Consider the following 25,738-nt stretch of genomic DNA (forward strand, 5'->3'; position numbering starts at 1 on the left):
AGAAGCAAAAGATCACGTTTCCTTTATTCTAGAAATTTGGACAAGACCAGACCCAAGAGTTGATAGTGTCAGGGTCAACATGCCAAGGTCAAAGGAACTGCAGACAGGGTTGGCACAGCTTTAAATACTTGAGGCTCCTGTCCTACATGGTGACAAAGGGCCACAAGTGCTTTGTCCCAGAAAGATAACTTTCCAGCAGGCTAACCTAATTTAGTTCACAGAGAGACGAAGAGAAAAAGGAGATTGATCCCAGTATTTTAACCTATCATGAGTTGGAAAAGACAAATGATAAATGCCGTATAGCATAGTTAGGGATGCAGCATAAGTAGAAAAATTTCCTGTACTGTTATGGGAAGCTAATTCCTGGAGTTCCAGTTCAGGGCACAAACACAGCCTTCTCTTGTACAAACATGGGCATTCATAGGATCACTGATTTATAGTTCCAAAGGGACTTTGGAGGCCATCTAGTACAACTCCATGGCTTAGGGAAACTGTGTCAAAAGAGGTTAAGCAAAATTTTCAAGGTCACAAAAGAAGAGTTAGGATGACAAAGTCAGGATCCAAAAAAGATCCAGCCTAGAATGATGGGCCATGTCTAATAAGAGATGTTAGAAAGATGGATACAAAACTGTCTACTTGGATTTCAAACACTCAACTTCACAAATACAACTTGGAAGGAGGGTGACTAGACAGAATGCCTGTGAAAGGGGACTGTGAATTTTAGTGAGCTTAAAGCTCAACAAGTCAATAGAGCAACACAGCACACAAAAAGCCAATATAATCCTAAACTGCATCAGGGAAGGGAGAGTGCCTAAGACACAGGAAGTGAGAGTCTCCAATTTCTCTTCTCCAGTCACATCACAACTACAACAGTGTACAGTTCTGGGCACCACAATTTAGAAAGAACACTGGCATGTCCAAGGGTCCCCAGAGGAGGGAGACTAGAGTAGAGACGAGTCTCTAGACCAAGGCAGATAAAGATCTGCTGAATGAACTGAGGACATCAGCCAGAAGACGTGGAGGAAAGGACAGAACTAGGAGCAATGCACCGATGTTACAGGGAGGCACATTTCAGCTTGATAAAAGGAAAACATTTCTGCCATTTGTGTTGTTTAGTCATTCTGTGTCCAACTCTTCACGATCCTGTGGGCCACAGCAGGCCAATACTCTCCACAGGGTGGGTTTTCTTGACAAAGATATTGTAGTGGTTTGCCACTTCCTTCTCCAGTGGATTAAGGCAAACAGAGGTTAAGCAACTTGCCCAGGACCACACAGCTAGCGAGTGTCTGAAGCTGCTTTTGAACTCAGGTCTTCTTGACTCCAGGCCCAGCACTCCATGCACTTCACCGCCCAGCTGTTTCCTAACTGCTGCTCTAGCATTTAGAACTATCTAAAAGCAGAATAAGCTATCTCATAAAAGGCAACTCACTACGTCCCCAAGTGGGTGGATGACCATTTGTTGGAAATGTTGAAGAGACTTCATCAGGTATGGACTGTAGATGGTCTAAGGTCCCTTAGAAGGATCTAGTCCAACACTGTCATTTTGCAGATAAGAAACTGAGGCCAGAGAGATTTAAGTTAACTTGCCCACTAAGGCCATGGGATTTGAAGGCAGGTCTTGTGACTCCAAATCCAGCATTCTTTCCACACATTTCTTGTGCAATTTGGGTTGGTGAGCACCTCAAGCTCTGTTTACAAGTATCTGTGCCATTCATTAGTAATGCTGAGCCACGGTTTTCACCATTGTTATCCAAGAAGGAAACTGAGACACCACAGAGAGAGCAGTTTACGTGTACATTGCTTTTTAGTGTAACCAAGCACTTTCTTCACACCAATCCGGCAACAGAGGGCGTGTGAGGAACAGCATTCCTATTTTAGAGATGAAGAGAAACTGAAACTCAGAACAGTGCAGGGGGTTGAGCAGAGCCACTCTAGCTGTGGCTGTGGGCCTGACACCCAGCTTTTCTGGCTCCAACCCAGAGGGCTTTTTCTGCTGGGGCCACAAAAAAGCTATTTCGGCAGTCCCAGCAGCTAAGCAAAGGTTCAGAGATGTGGGGGAGGGTGGGGGCAGGCACAGGGAGTGGCAGGAATTTGGATATTTTATAGAAGTGGTTATAAGGGTGAGGCTGTCCCCTTACTCAGTCACATCCCCAAGCTGGAACCTTTTCATTTTTTCTAAGTGAGTGATAGAAGGGGTCTTCCCAAGAGAAATGACTTCTGTAGCTCGTCAACACAGATTATCTTTGGAAACTCTCAAAGAACTTTTTCTACCTTATCTCTACAACTCCGGCTCGGGTCCTACAAAGGTCCAGGGTCCGAGACCTTTGGCTTCCAGAAGAAGACTTGAGGAGGGCTGTTTCTTCAAAGAGATACTTACTTTTTTCACTAACTGATAACCTGGCTTGCAGCACATATGGCAGGCCACACCCTGTCCAAGCATATTCAGGTCACTCAGCATTCTTTTTTTTTTTTTTTTTGGCTAGGCAATGGGGTTAAGTGACTTGCCCAAGGTCACACAGCTAGTAAGTGTTATTTTGCATCTGAGGCCAGATTTGAACTCAGGTCCTCTTGAATCCAGGGTTGGTGCTCTATCCACTGTGCCACCCAGTTGCTCTGTCACTCAGTCTCTACAGTTATTCCTTTACTCTAGCTCTTTCTAGATGGAGAAGAGAAAGACTAGATGAAAGAAAGTTAATGGAAGTGAATCTAGGTTGAGGGGTACAGTTTTTCTTGAATGGCACTGAGAACTTCTACAACTAAGGAGAAGGTTCAGGAAGAGGCTTCCACAGACACCCACCCACTGCCACTTTCAATCTCTGTCACCTCCCTCCCAGGCCATTTGATGCTGCCAAGACAAATAAACCTGAGGTGCCCTCTGGGGTTTTTTGCTCTGTAGGGCTCAAGCCTTTCCACATTTCCTCTCTCTCCTAATACCTTGCTCACCTCCTGGGGACAGCCATCTCCTCTCCCCTGGGATGAGTGCCACAGTCACTGCCTTAGCTTGTAAACAGCTCTAGGCCACCTGGAGTGGTGAGAAGTAGCTGCTTCTGGATGGGCAGTGCCTGCTGGACCTCCTATTCAAGCAGCACATCAGAGTCAGAGTGCTGTTAAGAGGTGCAGTTACAAAGAGGACCGTGCTCTTCTCAGGATCCACGTTTCTCAAATGAATGTTTTCTTCCTCACTCCCTAGGCAAACTAATATCCTTTGGCAGTGGGGCTGGAGGCATTTCATGGACACATCCCACTAGATTCTTACTTTCACATACTTGGAGTCACTTACCTAGCCACCCAAATACTATAGACTTTAACTGAACACAGCCAAAGTGCTGCTTGGTGTCTGTTGAGTGAATTTCGATGGGTTTCAGGTAGAAAGGAAGGTAGTGAAGAGGCAGGCAACAGTGCCTTAGGGCCTGCAGTAACGGTCAACATCATCACCAGGTAAGACCTGCCTTACCTGGCCAGAGGCCCATCAGATTCTCTACCGGCTCAGCTTGGTAGGTAGTCTGGCTTCCTAATGACTCCCAGCACTTTTATGACAGTCCTTTTGAGGATCAGAGCTGAGCAGGACATGGTGCTTTCTACATCACATGATGGGGAGATCAGATGCCTGGGGACTGACCACAGTTCTACCCCTCACTTCATGTTTAATCTCAGAGAAATCATTCCACATCTATGGCCTCAGTTTCCTCATCTGTAAGATGGGGGAGGGGCACATGAGAAGATGAAAAAATTATATGGAGAGAGAGAGACAGAGAGAGAAACAGGTGTTTTTTCTAAACTCCTTTCTAGCTTGAAGGTGGTTTCTAAGCTGAAGCAGTGGGGTTCATAATGATTTCATCTTTCAAAGGTGAAGGTGAACTGGGAGGAAAGGGGCCAGTAGTGCTGCGTGGGGGCCGGGCACGAGGGGTAATGATTAGTGACCCCAGGGAGCGGAGCTGTTGGAGTCTGCTTCTGCCTCTCCTGCTTCTTTTCCAGATGGCTGAGGCTCTGGAGAGGGAGAACTGTTAGGTTTTAGGGGGTGAAGGGCTGCATCACACACAATATATCCTTGCAGGGATCCATTTCTACTTGGGTTTGGCACCACTGATGCAAGGGACAGAGTGCTGGACATGGGAGTCCAGAACACCAGGATTCACGTCCTGCCTTAGACATACCAGTTGTGTGACCCCAGGTAAATCACCCTCTCTGTGCCTCCATTTTCTCATCTGTAAAAAAGGGGGTTGCATTCAACGGTCTCTAAGGGGATCCCTTCCAGCTTTAAATCTAGGACCCTAGGATCCTCTTTATGTCAAGAGAAGATAAAGTCAGGCTCCAGCACAATGGACAGACCCAGTGGGGTAGAAAAGAGTTGACCAAAACAAGCAGGCATGGACAGTTTTCGATCTGGATTGCTGGAGCAATACCCCAAGCTGATGAGATCACAGAGCTGTGAGTATTTGAAAGTACTTCTCTGCCACGAGTACTGACTTCCTTTGTACTTACAGGAAAGGAAAGAACCAAAATGGCTAGCAGAATGCTAACCCAAGATATGGAAGGGGATAGTAAGAGAGTATCTAGCTACCCTCGATGAATTCCAGCCACCAAGCACATCCTTGGGTACTGAAAGAACTGGAAGATGATTCAAAGTCAATGATGCAGCTACATAGGCCCAGAAAAGGGCAGGAATTAATTAGCTTCAGGTTCAAGAAAGGGAAAGGACAGTTTTTCAAACTCCACACCAGTGAGCCTGATTCCAGTGCCTGGTAAAGTTATATAAAACAGTTCATAAAAGAGAGGGCTACTGAGCATCTAAACAACGAAATGCTGATAAGAGCCACCCTAACTTCACCAGGAACAGGTTAAGCCAAGTTACCTCATTCTCTTGTTTGACAGGGTTACTAAACTAGTAGATCAGGAGACCACTGTAGAAATAGCATTTCATAAAATACTTCATACATACTATTTCCATGGAAAAGATGGCAACATTTGCACTATAATATAATCATAAGGATTCAGAAATGGCTGAATGACTGGATCAGTTAATAAGGCCAATGTCAACATCAAATCTCCAGGGTAAAGCAGAAGGATATGTGCTTGGCTTTGTGCTGGTTAATATTTTTATCAATGACTAACTTTTTATCAATGACTTGGATAAAGGCATAGATAACATGGCTCACCAAATTTGCTGATGGCGCAAAACTGGGAGGGGTAGCTAACAAAACAAAAGACAGAGCCAGGATCCAAGAAGACCCTGATAGGCTGGAGAAACAGACTAAATAAAACAAAGGAGACAAAATACAGTTATAAAATTAAAAATATGATACGCAAGTTAAAAAACAAGTACTGGATGAGGGAGGTGTCTTTATAAATAGCTTGTCTGAAAAAGATCTAGGGGTTTGAATGGACTGCAAACTCAGTGAGTCCATGTGATATAGCAGGCAGAAAAGCTACTTTATCTTTTGTATAACTTTCAAGGAGAAAGAAATAATAGCCCTGCTGTACTCTACCTTGATACTCGGCTGTTCTCCATTCTAGGCACCACCATTTAAGGAGGACCCTGGGGAACCACACTAAAGACTCCCCATTAAGCTGGTCAGTGTCCACAGGAGGGTCACCAGGACGGTAGAGCGCATGAGGAGCCGCTGAAGGAAATGGGGATGTCTACTTAGTCTGCAGGGGAGATTCAGGGGGAACATGACAGGTATCTTCAAGTATCTGAATGGCTATCAAATGGGACAGGGATTTGTTCTATTCAGCTCCAAGGTACAAGGTGTCAAGCAAACTTAGGCTTGAAAGGAAAACTTCACAGAATCACCGAATTTGAGAGTTGGAAGGAACCTCAATAGTTATCTAGTCCTGCCTCTTCACAAAGGAATCCCCACTCCAACTGAGCTGAGATGGGTTGTCCAGCCTGAAAGGCTCCAAGAAGGGGAACAGAACCTCTTTCAAGGCAGCAACTCTACTTTTGTAAAGACCTATGCTCTTCCTGACGTTTGCCTCTTCCCAACTCCCACCCACTGCTCCTGGTTTGGCTCTCTGGGGCTGCCAGGACAAATAACAGCCCTTCAAAGAACTGAAGAGAGTTTTCATGTACTCCCAAGCCTTCTCTTCCTAGGCCAAACAGGCTTAGCTCCGGCTTGCCTTCATCTGGACACTCAGCAATGTCCTTACACTGCTGTGCTCAGGGCTGAACACAGCACCGTAGATGAGGTCTGAGCAGTGCAGTGTGACTATCACTTCCTCTTTCTTGAAGGTTATGCTCCAGCTCCTCAACGTAGCTAAGATCAAATTCGGTTTTTGGCTGCTGCATCACACTGCTGACTCATTAACCCTTCTCACTATTAGAACTGTACAAAGTGGAATGGCATCAGTTATGGTTGGTCAGTCCACAAGCATTCATAGAGCACTTACTATATGATAGGGCAGCACTGTGCTAAGCAACAAAGAATGGCAAAAAATGATTCCTTCCCTCAAAGATGTAAAGAACTAGGTACACAGAAGCACAGAGATAGCTCCTCCACCAATACAGATTACAGTCCAACCCTGCCTGACCACCTTGTGGAACTTTTGGCCATTTTTTCCTCATTTTCTTCACCACTGGGGTCCATCTACTGAAACGTGCAGGGACCTATCCTCAAGTCTCCTGACCCAGCAAGGGTGCACTGAAGCATGGGAGCTGCTGCGTGTTAGTTTCTCTTTGTTCTCAGTGCATCACCAGCTTCTCCTCTTCTGGTTCCAGCCTGAGTTGAGGACTTCTTTTCCTTTCTAATTCCTTGACACCGATAATTACTGTCATCATTTCTTTCTCCTTTCACTTTGCCCTCCCATTTCCCATTAAATCTTACAGTAATTACATTTATAATGAAAAAAGCAAGTCCATTTATAAGGAGAGCCCTGGAGGAATAAGAGTGCGCAAGGAAGGCTTGACCACCTCTCTTCTCAATCTCCTAGTATTTCAGAGCTGAGAGGGCCCTCAGGGCTCAGCCAGTCTCTAATTCCTCAGTTTTGCAGATGAGCATTCTGAGGCTCAGAAAGGGGAAGAGGCTTACTGACCTCACACAGTTAGTTAATCAGCAGCAATGCCCAGATTGCTTGACTTCTAGTCCATAGCTGGGTTACATTATTCAGAACAAGAATATCCTCAAGAAAGGTCCCACAAAGCAAAATTACTGTTAAGCTTCCAGAGAATGGCTGAACAAATTGTGGTATATGCTAGATAGCATGTAATAGAACATTATTGTGCCTGAAGATACAACAAAAGAAGATTTCAGAGAATCCTGGGTAGTATGGACTAACTCAGAGTGAATTAGGCAGTCAGGAAACACCTTGACCAGGGTAGAAAACTTGGGTGATGAAGCAGTGTAACATTAGGGAGGGTACTAAAGATCAAAAAGGGATACAGACAATGCCTCTAGCAATGGCAAGCTTTTGTGGGCTTGGGCTTATGGGAGGTATGACAAGAGCAGTTTTCAAATCTGGAAATAATGTGCATATAAAAGAGAGAAAAGACTGGAGGAAGAGAACCACGGAGACAGTGATCATAATCCACAAGATGAGGGAGGCCTAGGATGTGGGAAAATTGGAACACTAACGCATTGTTGGTGGAGTTGTGAAATGATCCAACCACTTTGGAGAACAATTTGGAACTATGCCCAAAGGGCTATTAAAAATGTGCATACCCTTTGACCCAGCAATAGAACTTCCAGGGCTACATCCCAGAGAGATCATATAAATGGGAAAAGGACTCACATGTACAAAAATATTTATAGCAGCTCTTTTTGTGGTGGCAAAGAATTGGAAATTGAGAGGATGCCCATCAATTGGGGAATGGCTGAACAAGTTGTGGTATATGAATGTAATGTATAGCACTACTGTGCTATAAGAAATGATGAACAGGCTGACTTCAGAAAAACCTAGAAAGACTTGTATGGTCTGATGCTGAGTGAGGTGAGCAGAACCAGGAGAACGTTGTACACAATAACAGCCACATTGTGCGATGACTAATATTGATAAACTTAACCCTTCTCAGCAATACACAGATCTAAGACATCTCCAAAGGCCTCGTAATGGAAAATTCTATCCACGAAGAAGAAAGAACTATGGAGTTTCGATGCAGATCGAAGCATACTATTTGCTATTTTTTTTCTTCTGTTGTGTTTTGTTTCCTCTTTCTGGTGGTTCCTCCTATTGGTTCTAATTCTTACCTACAACATCACTAATGTGAAAATATGTTTAATAAGAATGTATACGTAGAGCCTAAAAAAAAAAAAAAAAAAGATGAGGGAGGCCTGGACAAGGACTGTGGCAACAGCAAGGGGCAAATCAGAGAAAGGTTTGGATGGACTCATGACCAAAAGGATGCAAGTCAGTCTTCCCCTAGCAAAACTGAATCATCTGCTTGGGAAAACCAAAACACAGATGAAACAGCTAAAGAAATAAAGATATGCATAAAGGGGAAGGAGCCAAGACTAAAGGCAGGGACTCACCTGAGCTCTCCAAAATTCCCCTCCAAACAATGTTAAAATGACACTTCAAAACAAATTCTGGAGTGGAAGAACCAATAATCGGCCACAGTAAAACAATTTTCCAGCCCAAGACAATTAGAAACTCTACAGGAAAGGTCTGTCTCATTGCGGTGAAAATGGAGTGCAGTCCAGCACCTGCCTTAAGGGCCACTGAATTGGCAGCAGCAGCTTCTGGAGCTCTCAGCCCAAAGATGAGAGAAGAGTTGGACAATGGTCAGAAGGAGATTACAGGGGACCCTTTGCTGGCACTGGGTGCAGGACTCTGTTGCACTGCCTATATGCGGCTCTGGGTTCACTAGCAGGAGTGGGGACCCTGGTCCCAGTTCCAGGGTGGAAAAGAGGGCTTGTGGTCACTCACAGACCAGAGCACAGGCTAAGAGAGCAGTGACCACAGCTCTCCTTACATCATACCACCTTGGAAGAACTAAAAACTTACAGACCTCCTGAACTAGCTCTAAAGGCAGCAGCAAAAAAAACCTGAAGTTTGGGACAGTGCTGCCTCCACCCCAGAAGCACAGCCCATTTTACCATTAAAGTCAAGAAACAGCGATACAAAAAATAAAATTATCCATTGCTAATGGTAGGTTGTAGACAGTAAGCATAACAGGAGTGGAGAAAAGATTTCTATTCTCTTCCCTCTCCTGAAAATCAGGGCTACATTTGTCTTAAAGATTTCTAATTCTTCAAGATCTTCCTGTAAACAGCCACTCAGTCGCCGTACCCATTCATGCTCTTATTTCTTTAGGGATTTCTGGGCCTGGTGACCTTAACTGATCAAAGGCAACTAACTAGGTTTCTTTTAAGCACTCCCCCCCTCCTCCTTATTTACCTAGGATTTCTACTCCTTATCAAACATTTTCGTTCCATCTTTAGCAGCCTAGAGATCACTGTCCTTGGCAGATTAAAAAAAACAAAAACAAAAACAAAAAAAAGATGACAAGAATAATAAAAGTAATTCCACTTCTCTTCCCTACCAACTAGAACTGTTTCACCTACCTCATTAATCAATTAATGGGCAAGCATTTATTATATAAGTGCTGGACAATATGCTAGATATAAGAGACATCTCCCTGCTCTCAAGGAGTTGACATTCTAGTACAGGAATATAACAAGGTGACAGGAGGCAGCCCTTGAGTTGAGCCCTGAAAGAAAGTAGGGGTTCTAAGAGACAAAGATGGGGAGGAAGAACAAGGGCCCAGAGGAAGACGATGGAATGCTGAGTATGAGGAAAAGAAAATGCACCCTGACCTGGCTGGAATGTGAATTACAGGAAGGCAGCGATGCTTCACAGGTTGGAATGGATCACGAAGCACATTGTCTTAAAGGAAATGGGAGCAATTGAAGCTTCTTGAGTCAAGTGACACAGGCAGATCTGTGTGGAGGATGGAGAGTGGAGACCATTACGGCTGTCCAAGTGAGAGGTGAATAAGAGGTGATAAGAGTCTGAACTAGGGTGGATGTGGCAGGAATAGAAAAGAAAAGACTGGACATGAGAGACAGAAGCAGAAACAAATGAACTTTGCAATTGACTGGACACAAAGAGTGAGTTAAAAGTCAAGCATGACTCCTAGGTGGTCTGGAAGAATACGTGTCCTTGACAGAAACAGGAGTCAAAATGAAAGGTGGATTTAGGGGAAAAGAATGAATCCTGTTTTGACATGTTGAGTTTAAGTTACCTATGAGACATTCAAATAGAGATGTTTAATAGGCAGCTGGAGATGTGGGACTAATGCTCAGGAGAGACACTAGTGCTTGATAGGCAGATCTGAGAGTCACATGCACAGAAATAGTGGAATACACGGGAACTGTAGAACTCACTAAGAAAGTGACTACAGAGAGAAACAAGGGCCCAGAACAGGCCCTGGAGTACCCTAACACAGAGCAAACAAGATGGATGGTAAACGTGCCAAGGGGCCAGAGGAGGAGAAGCCGGACGAGGAGGAAGAGAAACAGTTCAGAGAGAGGAGACAGTATCTGTTCAGAAGGAGGGGGCCAGCAATGACTGGAGAGCTCAAGAAAGACGAGGATCAATCAGTGGTGACCTTAAAGGGAGAAGCTGCAGTCAAGTAGTGGGGACTGAAGCCAGAATGCAAAAGTGAGTGGAATAAAAAATAAACGAAATACAGTAAGAAGGGGACACAGAGAGATTTGGCTACCACCTTGTTAAATTAAATATACCCTTTTAAAAACAAATATATAATCAACCAAAGATTGGGATTTCACAGAATCTTCTTTGTTGTTTGGAATGTTTTGAGTTTGTCGCTGACTATTCAGTTCATAATAGAAAAAGAAATCCTGCACCCAGCAGGACTAGTCCTTCTTCGGGTCTCTTTTACACAGCACATCTAAGGCCCCTTTTGTGTTTTCTTTAACATCTGAAGCCAGCGCAGCTCATTCTGAACTTTAATGAGCGAAATGCTTATGCTCCCCAGCATTGAGTACCATGCGCAGAAAGTCCTCTTTACCACTTGTTCAACCTTGTTGAAAGTCATTTAATTTCTCTAGGCCTCAGTGTTCTCATCTGTAAAACAGGGGAACCAAGGGCTGGACTAGACCCCAGAGTTTGGATGACTTGGCATTTATCCTGTTAGCTGCACTTACTTCCATTTCTATGAGGCCTTTACAAAATCCAGGTTGGTGGCTAAGTTGCTGTGTATGCATTATCTGTCTTTTTTCCTCATTAGAATGGTTTCTCTTTGCTTTCCGAATTTCATTCTTGAGGGGCAGTGTCCCTTCCCTGTTGGGCTGACTTCTTCCTCAGCAGGATTTTAGGCCACGGAATCCTAAAAAAAACTACTCCCTCAGCAGGTCTGGCTATTCTTTCTATCCCGACTCTAAGATGGGGCAGCCACTTCTCCCCAAGGCAACCATCACTTCTACCTGCCCCATCAGTTCCTTTTTGTTGGTCAGCATCAGGTCCAAATCAGCTTTAATTTTCCTTCTGAAGGATGAAATGATCATGAAGGAAAGCGCCAAGGCTTAATTAAATGTTCTGCTTCTGGTCTCAGGTGACCATAACATTTTGTAACACCACACAAAATGGGAAGGCAAGCCAAATCTTGTAGGTTCAGATAATAACAGGAGGGGCGAAGCTTTGAGAGCCCTTACTAGGTCCCAGGCACTGTGCAAAATGCTGAGGATGTAAAGAAAAAGCAAAAACAGTGCCTAGTCTCAGGAGTTTCCTTTCTAATGAGGAAGACAACATACATAAATCAGAATATCCAAGATAAATATCAAGTAGAAGGAAGGCAATCTTAAAAGGAATGGTACTAGTAGATGGAGGGATTGGGAAGGACCTCCTGGCAAAGGTGGCACTTGAGCTGAGTCTCAAAAGGAAGTCATTTTCATGAGTTCAAATCTAGCCTCAGACACTTATAGTTGTGTGATCCTGGGCAAGTCACTTAACCCTGCTTACATCAGTTTCTCATCTGCAAAATGGAGAAGGAAATGGCAAACCACTCTGGTATCTTTGCCAAGCAAATCCCAAATGGGGTCATGAAAAGCTGGACACGACTGAAACGAATGAACAACAATGAATACAAATAGCAAAGATTATTTTCAGAAATAAAGAAAGGCTTAAATATTTGGACAGATATTCACTTAAAAAAAGAGAGAGGTTATGAGTTAAAAAAAAAAAAAAAAGTTAGGTTAAGAGAGAGCATTCCAGGCCTAGCTTATGGTCAGTGAAAATGAACAGAGACAAGAGATGGGACATTCTGTTTGAAGATCAGCAAGTAGAGAGGATGTACAAAGACAGGACAAAGAAAGGAAAGGAAATGCAGGAAAAGCCAGGCTAGGAAGAACTGTAAAGGACAAAAGACTTTATATTTGATTCTGGAGATGACAGGGAGCCACTGAAGGTGTGTTGTTTTTATTTGGAGGTGCAGGGAGTGGCATGGTCAGACCTACACTTCAGAAAAAGCAATTGGACAGATAAGTGAAACATGGATTGGAATAAGGAGAGACAAGGGAGGGAAACCACTTAGAACGCTATTGAAATGGTTCAAAGAGGTTGATAAGGGATTGAACTAGAGTGGTAATTCTATAAGCAGAGAGAAAGACGTATTCAAGAGATGTTCTAGGGAAAGAAATGACAAGATTTGGCAGATGATTGGATATGTGGGGTGAGCAAGAGAGGTATCAAGCACGTGACCAAGGTTATGAGGCTGAGTGACTGTGAGGAAGGTGGTGCCCCCAACATTAGCAGGAAATTCTGAGAGGGATGTGTATGTGGGAGGGGGGGGGGGATAATGAGTTATGTTTTAGACTGAATATTATAAGACATCTGTGGGATATCCAGTTTAAGACAACCAAAAGGCAATTGGTGATTTCGGACTATAGCTGAGGCATGAGACTAGGGCCAGACAAAGATCTGAGAATCATCTGTACAGAGATGATAAATAAACCCCCATGTGAGAGCTACGAGATCACCAATGAGACAGTCTAGAGTGGCTCAGGATGGAGCCTTGGCCTACTCCAGAGCCAATGGGCATGACATGGATGAAGATCCAGCAAAAGCCAGAGAAGTCAGATAGGAGAACCAAAACAGTGGCTCAATGGAACAGTGGACGATGAGAAAGATCATCCAGGAACAGGGGTGGTTAACACCATCAAAAGCTACAGAGAGGTCAAGATGGGTGAGGTCTGAGAAGGGACAGCAATGCCGAACCCTTTTTACTGAGGTTAAAGGAAGAGGATCTTGTCCATAAAACTCACAATGAATAAGTAAGTGGCAAATCAGTCTGGACTCCCTGTTCTATGACCTATTTCTGATCCTGGTTGCCTCACACCAGGGCTAAAAATGATGGGCACTTTGCTTTAGTGTGGCCCTGACTCACAGATCCCACCTACTCTGCAGTCCCTTTCCCATGATTACTGCTATTTGCTAAAGGAAAAACTCTCATCCGGAAAAAGACAGTGGTCCTTGGCAGAACTTAAAAAGGCATTTCTTAGATGTGGACAGTTTATCTTTTTGAATATTTGCACATGCCTTTGCCCAAGCATATACAGTTTTAAAGTTAAACTTCAAAATGAGGATGAGGATAAAATGAGGATCAGCACCTACATGCTAAGGTTATTGTGAGAATCAAATGAGATAATATCTGTAAAACATTTAACACAGCACCCAGCACACAGTAGGTGCCATATAAATGCTTACTGCCCTTTCCCATTCCTCCCTTATTTTCCGTGTTCCCAAGGATGTAATCACGAAGCTTTAAAATTGAAAGGGCCCAATTATTAAACTGTCTCATCTAACCCGGAAATGGATACAAAGGTAAAGGTCACCAGTGCTCAGTGGCAAAATTGGGTGTAGAACCCAAGGCTTCTGATTCCTAGCCCAGTGTTCTCTCCTATTTACCAGTCAACCTCCCCAGCCCCATTTATTTTTTTCTTTTGTTCTTCTTCCCTTTTCCTAAGACAACAATGGTAGGGTGAACAAACAGTCAGAAGGATGGGGTGGGGAAAAGGGATACAGAGGCATATATATGTGAGCCTGCCCACAACAGATGATGACTCTTCTGTACAACATTCTGGGTTTTTGACAGATCAAGGCCACCAAAAACCTTCCCAGGCCAGGCAACAGGAGGATTATGCTTTGGAATGAAATGCTTCTGAATCTGACTCAGTGGAAAAAGGTGGAGTTTGACACAATTTCCTTTATGGCCCAACATCCAGCATCCCAGGTGTCTGTCACATAGACTCTGAACTATCTTCGACAGTACAACAGGAGTCCATGAACCAGAGAAGGCCCCCTGAGGTCTACAGGTTTATGCTGAGAATGCATCTAAAACAACAATCCCTACCTATCCTTATGGCCAAAAGTCACCTCTAAGGCAGTTTGATTCCTGGCTGATTTGGGTTAAACAACAAGATTATCATTTAATCTACTCTGTATAAGCTAGTGGCCCAGTGGAAGGGTGGAACTCAATCAGATACAATTCTTAGGGTGACTGCTTATGAGGCCAGGTTAGGGAACTGAGGCAGCGAAGGAGGCCTGCAGATAAATGAACTGTGTGCCTCCACCTCGAGATTAGCCAGATAGCTGGGAAGGCAGAAAGCACAGCAAAGGGATCTTGCCACTTATAAAGGGGGCCAGGCTACAGCAGCAGGGTCCGAGAGGGGGCCGGGGTTACACAGCAGTCTATCCTGTGACAGAGAAAGATCTTGCTGAGGCAATGAATGAATGAGCTGACCCACCTTTCCCAGGACCAGTCTGACAAGGGTTTCAGATCTGTAAGGCAAAACTGTGAGTCAGGCAACAATTGTTACATGTATTTCATGGACAGTAGGGCAACAGGTTGGTTCCCATTCTGCCAAGTGTGCTGTGGGCCCCCTCCTCATCCCCACCCTACACAGTGCTGAAGATGAGGGCAGGATTACACAGTGAAATACAAGTAAATGTCCCTGGATGGGGTTGCTGAAGGCAGGTCCCAGCTGCTATCTGCTTAGAGCGGCCACCTGTTCAACAGGCACCCCTCTTTCCTTCTCCCTGTCATAGGGGTCCAGGAGGACAGCAAATGCCAGTGGATTGGGGAAAGGAGGAAGAGGTATCTGCTGTCAGCATAACCCACCTCAGGAGAAAGGAAAAGAGGTAGAAAGGAGAGAAAGGGAGAAGGGGTGGTAAGAGAGAAGAAAGAGGGACAGGGAGTAGAAGAACACAGGCATATATATCTTGGTGGCTGTGCTCAGTACAGACCATAAAGACAACTTCAATTTCAGCTTTCACTTTACAGGGATCAGAAACTGCTGAGCATGTAGAAAGGGGTACTAATTCTAGGGCTATGTTGCTTGGTACTTCAACAGTCGAAGGAGGATCCACAGAAAGTGACAGTGTCCCTCAAAAAGTCAAACAGCTTGGCTTAACTCAGAATAAAAATGATGGAAGGAAGGAAACAAGCAATGTGCCAGGCACTGTGCTGAGTTCTTATGAACTCATTTGATCCTCACAACAACACTGCAAGAAAGGTACTATTATTTTTCTTTTACAGTTGAGAAAACTGAGTCAGAGTTTAAATGACTTGCCCAGGGTCACACAACTAGTAAAAGTATGACACAGGAATAAAAACTCAGTCTTTCTGATTCAAAGCCCATGGCTCTATCCATTGCACCACCTAGAAATCTCTGAGTGGGAACTTGGCTTTGGTAGGGCAACTGCTCATTATGTAGTGGCTTTTCCACGGATTACTGTTATTTGCTAAATGAATATCCTTCCCAATCTGAAGTGACCTCTCCCATCAACTTGCCTCACAGCACTGCTGTACTCTTAAGTGCTTTTTTTCCATTTTATTAGAATTTGTCCCCATCTCTTATTACCCCTACTCAATGATAAGCTCCTTATGGGCCAGAGCCATGCCCTCTGACCTCATCTAGAGGCACTGCTTTAATTGTGACCTTTGTGTTGATGGTCCCCAAATCCAGTCTCAATCTTATCCTTATTCTCTTTAACTCTTCCTCATTTCTCTATATCCAATAAGCTGCCAAATCTTGTCAATTCTGAACTACCTCTTAAATCTGGCCAGCAAAGCAGAAGCTTCTTGAGATCTGAAGCTGTTTTTAGTTTTGCCTCTATGTCCCTAGCTCCAAGCACATGGAATGCCTGGTACAGAGCAGGAGCGTCATCTGTGTTGGCTGGATTGGGCTGCCTCTTCCTTTCCATGCCCATGATTTCCACTGGACTCTTCCCCTCTCCCATTCACCCTTCACTTGACTCCAAAATCAATCTTTCTAAGGCACAGGACTGCTTATTCTTCGGTTCCTGATGTTCTATGGGATAAAATACAAACTCCTTAGCCAGGGGAGGGCCTCTCTCTCCAACCCACCTTTCCAGTCTTATTTTACATCACTCCCCTTTATATACACCCCATTCCGGTCGAACTAGACTAAGTATTTGCCTATCTCCGCCTGCCTTCTCCCACCTCCAAGCCTTGGTGTAGGCTATGCCTCCCATCTGGAATGTACTCTCCACAACTCCACCTATGGAAAACCTTCCTTCAAGATTTGGCTCAGGGGCCAAAGCTATCTCTCCCTTGCCCTTAGCACACTCTATCTTTTATTGTGCTTTTGGATACAGGGCACACTCCATCACCACAGCATAAGCTCCTTGAAAAAAGGGTCTGCTCTTTATCCCAGCATTTCCTAGAGTCACGTTCAGTGTCTTGCATATAGTGTTTCTCTAGTTGAATTTGCATCTTTTCAGCACCTAGAGCAGTGCCCTGCACAGAGCAGGCAATAAATGTTTAATGAATGAGCCATCATTTCTCTAGCTTACCTACTGTAACCCTCACTACCCCATCTTTCACTAAGCGATAGATGCAACACCTTGGAGGTTCACTGAGTATCTTCTAACTTTTCTCCTTTCTTGAGAACACATTCAGATTCAAGTTCCAAACAGTCAGTGATAGCCAATTTCTTCTCCTCCCCACAGCCAAACTTCTATCCTTTGATTTATTCTGAGGATGTTTTATGGTAACTAATGCTTAAATATAGAGACAGGACCAACTCCATCATCCCATACTAAGATTTATGCAGCTTTTGGGCTCCTAAAAATTAATGTTCCATGAATGAATGTATCAGCCACCACCGAAAGGAAAAGGGAAAGATTAGATATAGGTACTACTGTGTGTACACTTGAGTTTAATATATTGTATTCCCTAAACGAGGCCTCTTATTCTTACCTCTCTCTTTTCTAGGAGTGTCACACACAAGCCTGAGGGAAGGACGCCTTTAGCAGTAAGGAAATAAATCTCTCTCTTACAACGTTATTCTTAATTAAAAAAAGCTTTTGCTGGAAAAAGCCATATCAATGTTTTTAACATCACAATCAATATGGTGGCAGAAGTGAAGGGGAGAGAAGGATAGAATATGAGAACGAGCTTCTGCAAGTCATCTGATCCAGTCTTATTTTACAGATGAGAAAACTGAGGCTCAGAAAGATTAAGTGATAGAGTCAACTTCAACCCAATACTCCTGACTCTTCAATCCAGTGGACTTTCCCACTTAGGTCAATTCAACAAATGTTTAAGTGCCTGTTACCTATTAGGAACTAGGAAGACAAAAGCTGGATTCTATTGGATCAGCATTCTCAGAATGCAATCAGTACAACTATCAGTATGCAAAACCTGAATTACCAAAAGGTCTTACAAAGGTCTTAAAACTTAGAGACTTTAAAATCCAAATCTTGAGGCCCTTTTTATTGTTAGAGACAAGATATGAAGGTAGGTTTGATTTCTGACCCTTTCTACAACAAGAATGCTTCAGTGTGGCATGGCTCTGGAGGCAATGCTTTTCAATGGAATCAAAATGAATGAAATTTGTGAAAAACAAATCGGAGAAAAAGGAACTCTTTGCAATGTTATCATGTATAGGTAGTTCTGTTTGGACGGGAGACAATCAATGGATCAGAAAACATTCCAATGCTTCAGAAAATGTAGAATTTGAGCCCCACCCCCCCAAAAGACTGAAAAGATCCTAGCCATCACAGAGTTGAGTAGAAATTAGAATACAGCCAATAAAGGGTTTCTGAACCAGACAATTTAATTCAATTCGATTCCTTTGTTTTTATTAAGTACCTCTGGTAATGCAAAGCACTAAGGGGGGGGGGTCAGGGGAAGAAGAGAAGACAGAAGATTTAGATAACAAATCAGTCAAGAAGTCTAGTAGGCTGGGTATGAATTCTGACTGGACCTAGGGCACAATCATTCTTTCCACCAGTGAGCTGTGTGACTTGAGGAAGTCACTTAACCTATCTAAGCCTCAAGATTTCCTCACATAAAAAATAAAGATATGGCCTACATGATTTCTAAGATCCCTTCCATACTGATTTAGATGATCTTCCTATAATAAGCATCACTTTATGTATCATCACAAATTCCATAAAAATTAACTTTTCATATAGACTGATGTTTACCCCACTACATACAGAGAGTTGCAATACAAAACAATATCCAAGCACTTTAAAGAGGTGAAAAACAGAAGAAAAGAGGTTCTTAGCATTTTTGTACGATGGACACTGTTAGTCTGGATGGCTACAGACCTTTTCTCAAGATAAATGCAAAAAATAAGAAACACAGGATTGTGTAAAGAAACAAATCACACTAAAATACAGTTATCAATTTTTTTTTTTTTTAAAGTTAGTGGATGGGGGAAGGCAGCTAGGTGGTGCAGTGGAATAGAGCACCCACCCTGGAGTCAGGAGGACTTGAGTTCAAATCCGGCCTCAGACACTTAACACTTACTAGCTGTGTGATCCTGGGTAAGTCACTTAATCCCATTGCCTAGACAAGAAAAAAAAAAAGTTCATGGATGTCAGGTTTAGAAGGCCCAAGGGGGAATATTCGCCTGAGTGCACAGACACAGACACACAGACAGACACAGACACACAGACAGACAGACAGACAGACACACACACACACACACACACACACCCTCTCTCCCTTTCTCAACCAGAAGACAGAGGAAGGCAGATGGTATATACATTGGTGAAGACTTCATAGAAACTGGAACATCCAATTTGGGTCTTAGAGGATGGGTAAAAAGTCAAAGCCCAAACTGGGGTAAGGAGGTCATAGTAGGCACAGGAGGTAATAAAGCACAGGGATGTTCAGGGTTGGTGGGGCTGGGGGAAGGATAGTTTCAGTTTGGCTAGAGCAAGAGTGCACAACGAGGAGTAACATGAGATTAAGGTTTAAAAGTCCCCATAGTGCCAGAGCGTGCTGGATGCCAAAGAAATTTGACCTTTACACTATAGGAAACAGGAAACCTCTTGTAGGGTTTTGAGCCGAGGGTTGACATAAAGGTTGGAATGAATATAAGAAGAGCAATAAGGAGACCTTAGAATCAACTGGGTAGTAATGGGCACTTTCTGCGGCACCTCTTCTCCGAAGCCAGGTAAGCTTTTCATCCCTGATTCTCCAGCCCACTCTCCCCACAGAGGCTGTTCTCACACAAGCCCCTCCCCCCACCCTCTCAGCCTCATACTTTATTAGGACAATAAAGAGTGTTTCCAGTGAGTTCCCTCTTTTCCCCTTCTCTACATCCTAAAACCTCCAATAACCCAAGAGTTAACCATTTCAACTCTGCCCTATCTTGTGCTTTCAAATCCCTTATCCTATTGCTGCTCTTTTCTTGCCAAACCTTAGCCCAGATTGCGCCCAAGCCAACGAATTCGGATGGAGGAAATCTCACAACCCTCGGCTGGGCGCTCCCCACAGCAATGAAGTCCTTTTATTCCTCTCCACTAGTTCCTTTCACTCCTTGCAGAAGCTTCTGAACCTCTTCTTCCCCTCCTCACTGTGGAAGACCTTGTCTCTTTCACTAGACTATCATCCTCCTCAAGTTATCTTCCTTCTCTCCTCCCTTTCTTAGTCAAACTCACTTTTTGATCTAGTCAAACAAGACTTCTCTCTGTTTCTCACACACAATACTCCATTTCTTTTCTCTGTGATTTTGCTATTGATTTTTGACTACCTATAAATATACTTCCTCCTTACCTAAACCTGGGAGTCCTCTATGCTCAAGAACCATCTTCTATGGCCTAGCAGCTCTATATTTCAAACTGTATTACAAAGCAGCAATCATCAAAACAATCTGGTACTGTGGTGGATCAATGGAATAGACTGGGTACAGAATGCACACTAGTAGATTACCATAGTAATCTAGTGTTTGATAAACCCAAAGATCCAAGCTTTGGGGACAAGAACTCACCATTTGAAGAAAAATTGCTGGGAGAACTGGAAATTAGTATGAAAGAAACTAGCCATAGCTCAACATCTCACACTGTGTACCAAAATAAGGTCAAAATGGGTAAATGATTTAGACATAAATGGTAATATAAGTAAATTGGGGGAGCAAGGAAAAATGTAGCTGTCAGTTCTATGGACGAGGGAAGAGTTTGTGACTAAACAAGAGAGTATCACAGGAAGTAAAATGGGTTTGTGCAAATAAAACCAATGCTTCTCAAATATATAGGCAACTGATTCAAATTTATAAAAATAAGAGCCATTCCTCAACTGATAAATGGTCAAAGAATATGAACATTCAATGTTCAGAAGAAATCAAAGCCATCAACAAGTCACGTGAAAAAATGCTCTAAATCACTATTGATTAGAGAAATGCAAATTACTACCTTACACCTTTCAAACCGGCTAACATAACAGAAAAGGAAAAAGATAAATGCTGGAGGGGATATGGAAAAACAGGGACACTAATGCACTACTGGTGGAGTTTTAAAGTGGTCCAACCATTCTGGAGAACAATGTGGAACTATGCCTAAAGGGCTATAAAACCGTGCATACCGTTTGACCCAGCAATACCACTAGGTCTGTATGCAAAGGGATCACCACCTCCTCCCCTCAAACCTCCAGGGAGATCCTCTAGGACCCTGAACTCCAAAGCCTTGGAAATGGCAGTGCCCCCTCCCCCACAAACAACAGTAATCCACAATGGTGGGGACTCAAGTTGGCTGCTGCCTGAGTAGGTGGCATCACAGAGCCCATCTCTTCGGAAGCCATAGCTACTAGACTCAGTACAGATGCTCAATCAAGTCTTCAGCACTATCAAGTGGCTTGGACATAAAAAATGGAAATGACATGAAAAAAGAAGCATGGCCGTCTCTTTTACTGCTGCACTCAAGGGACAGACCATGGACTCTTTCCACAAAACTTGTGGGTGAAGCCTCCTTGAAGCACTGTTTCCCTTGGTTAGAACAGGAGCTCAAGAGCAGGAACTGGCTTGGATTTCTAGGTGTATCTCTATCCCTTCACACAATGCTCTGCCATTTTAAGCGCTTAATAATTGTTTTTTTCTGGGGCAGCTAGGTGGCGCAATGGATAGAGCACCGGCCCTGAAGTCAGGAGGACCCAAGTTCAAAGTTAAGCGTCACTTAACCCCAACTGCCTTTAAAAAAAAAATTGTTTTTTCATCCATTTAAAAAAGTAGAAATGAAAGGCATCTAGCATGACCAGAACTCAAATTACATTTTAAAACGATAATCATAGAAAACTACTTGGTACTAGCTAAAAAATAAAAGTAAAAAAGCAGATCAACAGAATGACTAGGTGAGTAAAATCTGAAAGCACAAAATGAAAGCAATAACCCAGTGGTCAATAAACCCTAGGCTGGCATTTTACATTATACACCAACACAAGTTCCAAATGCATAAGCAATCTAATGTAAAATGTCACGCTATACAAAAACAAGAACATAAGGAGGCACTTTTAGATCTGTGGCTAGCTAGGAGAATTTTTAACCAAACAAGTCACAGAGGAAATTATAAAAGACAACATTGACAAGTTTTTATTATATAAAATTTTAAAACTTTCACACAAACAAAATTAATGCAATTAGAACAAGGAACTGTCAAGTGGGGAAAACATCTTTGTATCAAGTACCTCAGATAAAAATCTGACATCTAAGATCTATAGGAAAGTAACAAATACATTAAGGGAAATTTATTCTCTGATAGTTAAATGGTCAAAGGATGTGAACAGTTTGAAAAGGAAAGGGGGCAGCTAGGTGGTGCAGTGGATAGAGTGCTGGCCTTTGATTCAGAAGGACCTGAGTTCAAATCCGGCCTCAGACATATAACACTTAGTAGCTGTGTGATCCTGGGCAAGTCACTTAACCCCCACTGCCTAGCCAAAAAAAAAAAAAAAAAGGAATTGCAAACTCAGTTTCCCATCTATAAAATGAGGGAGTGGATTAGGTGGTTTCTGATTTCCTTTCAAAGCTCTCGAGCTATGAGATCAGCCACTATACGAAAGAATGCTCCAAACAAATCCCTACTGAAAGAAGCAAATTTAAACAACTCTTAAGTCTCACCTCACACTCATAAAAAAGGCAATGATAGAAAATGGAAACAGTATTGTGTGAGCTACAGGAAGAGAATCACACTATGCTTATGCTGTTGGTGGAGTAGGTAACTGGTCCATCTATTTTTTGGGGGGATGGGGGGAGAGGAGACAACAAAACTTGCAATAATATCAGAAAACTCAATTTTTCACAGCCTTGGACTTAGCTGCTGTTATTCCTTTATAAAAAAGGACCAGAAAGGCAATGGGGCAAAATGGGTTGAGGACACCAGGAAGACCTGGGTGCAAATCTTTCCAATTATACAAAATAACTGTCTGAGCAAGTCACTTAAATTCTCCATTTCCCAAGGAGCTCTCTGAGATGCTATCGTGCATTGAAAGAGCGGGTGGTCATAATGCAAATTCACTGGCACAACCAATGAAATTCCAGGCCTGGATCCTATGAAGAACCCAAAGAACTGAGGAAAACCTTGTATGCACGGACACAGATCCAAGGAGGAGAACCAGAAGAACCACATACATAATGGCTACAATCATGGAATCAAAACCAACACAAAAAATGTGGCTGAACACAGGGTTAAATGAAATGGAGCAACATCAGTCTTGGAGAGCAGAGGACAAAATATCCCCATGCTCTTCTCCACAGAGCAGTTCTGGTAGACTACAGGCATGTGGCATGCTGCTGTCACATCTGCTTACTGCCTTGGTCAGCATGCCTTAGCACATTTTCTATGTTAAAAAGGAGAGTTCTTTAAAAGAGACAAGGTTTATACTGGGAAATGACTATGAGAATCCCAAAGATCAACTAACAAATTTTAACATGTAATAGCAGCACATGGAACGTGTTTTGAAAATAGAGGTTATGTTGTGTAACCATGAAGGAGATGATGTAATAAACACTCTGATAAGTTCAGGATGCTGCAATCCAGTGACACCAAGCTCCTGGACTTTCCAAGCAAAAGATACTCCATCCATCTCTTGGCTCTGGGCATTCTCTGGCTGTCCTCCATGCCTGGAAAGCTCTCCCTCTCCAACTCCTCCTACTTCCATGGCTTCAAGTTCCAACGAAAATCTCATCTTTTACAGGAAGCCTTGCCCAATCCCTCTTAATTCTAGTGCCTTCTCTTTGTTAGTCATTTCCTATTTATTCTGCATACAGCTTGTCTGTATGTATTTGTTTGCACATTGTCTCCCTTACTAGAAGGTTAGCTCCTTGAGGGGAGGGGCTGTCTTTTGCCTTTTTGTGTCCCTAGCACATAGTAGGTGCTCAATCAATGTTTACTGACTGGTGCTTAAGTGTAAGATCTGGGAACTACTACAGAGAAACATTTAGATATTGATTTCTGGAGTAATTCAGAGACACCTCAAGAAAAACAGCAACAATAACCAAAGAACATGAAAGGGAAGGTGGCAGGACAGTGAAAGGTCAGAAACTTGCTGCTGCTGCAGCTTGTCCTTCCCTCTTGAAGAGGACCATGACATCTTGGAGGTGATGCCATGACATACAAGTGAATTATATTTAAGTGAGGGAGGGCTACGCAAAGTCACCAGCTTCACTCTCTCCTCCAGAGCACCTGAGTCCAGAGGCCAGATATGGGTCAGGACAACTGAGCAACACAGAAAGGTCAGAAAAAGGAGAAATGGAAGGAAGCGAACAGCATCAAGAATGCAGGGGTGGGCACAGAGAGCTCTAGATGAGCTGAAGACAAGCCAGAGAAAAAGACTGGGACGTGTGTGTGTGTGAATTACCTCTCAGATCAGTTTCCTCATCCGTAAAATCTTCATACTAATAGTAATAATAATACTTCCCAGGGTTGTTGTAAAGCTCAGATGAGATAATGCATGTAAAGCAAACTGCAAACCTTAAAAAGGCTACATAAGTGTTAGCTGCTATTATTATTAGGGCCCAACCAGCCTCCTTCACAAAACCTGCATTCTAGTCAAACTCCGGTCTAAATAGTGTCCCTTGATATTCCCACTTGTCTGCCTTTACCCCTGCCCCTCCCCTAGAACACCGGAGCCCATTCCTAGCCTGCTGTCTCTCTCTCCCCATCCTGTCCAAGGAACCTGAGTGACTTCTGCCTCAGCAATTCCGCAGCATTTGACTGCCTGTCCCATTCACCTGGCACCAAGTGCACACCGCCTGGATTCCTGGAGTGCAGAAGCCCATTGCATTCTTTTCTGTTTCTCATGGAGCCTAGCAGTAGCAGGTGCACAGTTTGTGTTATGAAGCCCCTAGTATTAAGGATGATTCAAAATACATGAGCCATTGGTAGGATTATGCAAGCATCTTTGTTCAATTCAACAAGTATTTATTAAGCATCTTCTGTATGCTAAGTATAGTTTGATACTCAATATCTCGCCCCCCCCCTTCAGCTTTTATTCTATGGGGGCAGCTAGGTGGTCCAGTGGATAGAGCCCAGGGCCTGGCATCAGGAAGACCTGAGTTCAAACATGGCCTCAAATACTTATTAGCTGCATAAGTAACCCTAGGAAAGTCACTTAACCGAGGCCTGCCTCAGTTTCCTCAACTGTAAAATGGGGTAATAATAATACCTACCTTCTACGGTTATTGAGAGGCTCAAATGAGGTAATAACTGCACAGTGTTCAACACAGTACTGGGCACATAATAAGGCACTATGTAAATGTTAGCTACTGTTGTCGTTCTACTATTATGAAGAGATTTTCATCCTATAGGATGATATACATAGTGATATTTCATCCATTAAGAGCATAGCTAGGAACCAAGAAGGCAGCAGGCCTCGGAATAACTAAAAAAAAACGCCAGTCTGGTCAATGGAGTTTCACACCACCCTGCTGGCCTGACATTCAGAACCCTCCCTGAGTAAATCTGCTCACCCGGATTATTTACAATAACCACTTAACTGGTTTTCCTGCTTCCACTCTTTCCCCTGTTCAGGTTTTGGAGGGGAGGGGACTAGAGCTGTGATTTTTATCCATTTTTATTTAGGAATGCCCAGTGAAAAACCCCTCTCCTCCAACATTCATCAGCAGCCGCTCTGCAAACTGATACTGGAGAGTTGCTCGGGGCACTGAGAGATTCCAGAGGCTTTGCTCAGGATCACACAGCCAGTTCCTATCAAAAGCGGAGAACGTCAATCTAGGTATTCCTGACTGAAGTGGGCTCTCTCCAATTCATTCTCTATACATCTCCTATGATGGCTTCCCATTCCTCATGACATTAACTTCGGGTGTTGGTGGCCCTCCACACTCTCCTTTCTACGTTTCCAGCCTTCACCACCTTACTCTAGCACCCACTTTTAGCCCATTTCCTTGTTTCTCAGTCTTCCTCCTGCTTTCAGTGGACACTTTCTTTGCCTGTCTTCTGAAAGGCCAATGGGAGCAGAAGCCACTTCTTCCACAAAGCCCTCCTCCCAGCCTGCCTCCCAAAATCTTTACCATCC

The 25,738-nt window shown here is 43.4% G+C and overlaps 1 protein-coding gene across 3 annotated transcripts in view; it reads right to left on the reverse strand.

Annotated features, from left to right (window-relative positions):
- The window catches only part of UBTD1 (ubiquitin domain containing 1), a 61,720-nt gene that overhangs the window by 15,639 nt on the left and 20,343 nt on the right, over positions 1–25,738 (reverse strand). The window lies entirely within an intron of this gene.

Source organism: Vombatus ursinus, unplaced genomic scaffold (genome assembly GCF_900497805.2).
Source record: "Vombatus ursinus unplaced genomic scaffold, bare-nosed wombat genome assembly UNPS02000749.1, whole genome shotgun sequence".
Classification (NCBI taxonomy): domain Eukaryota; kingdom Metazoa; phylum Chordata; class Mammalia; order Diprotodontia; family Vombatidae; genus Vombatus; species Vombatus ursinus.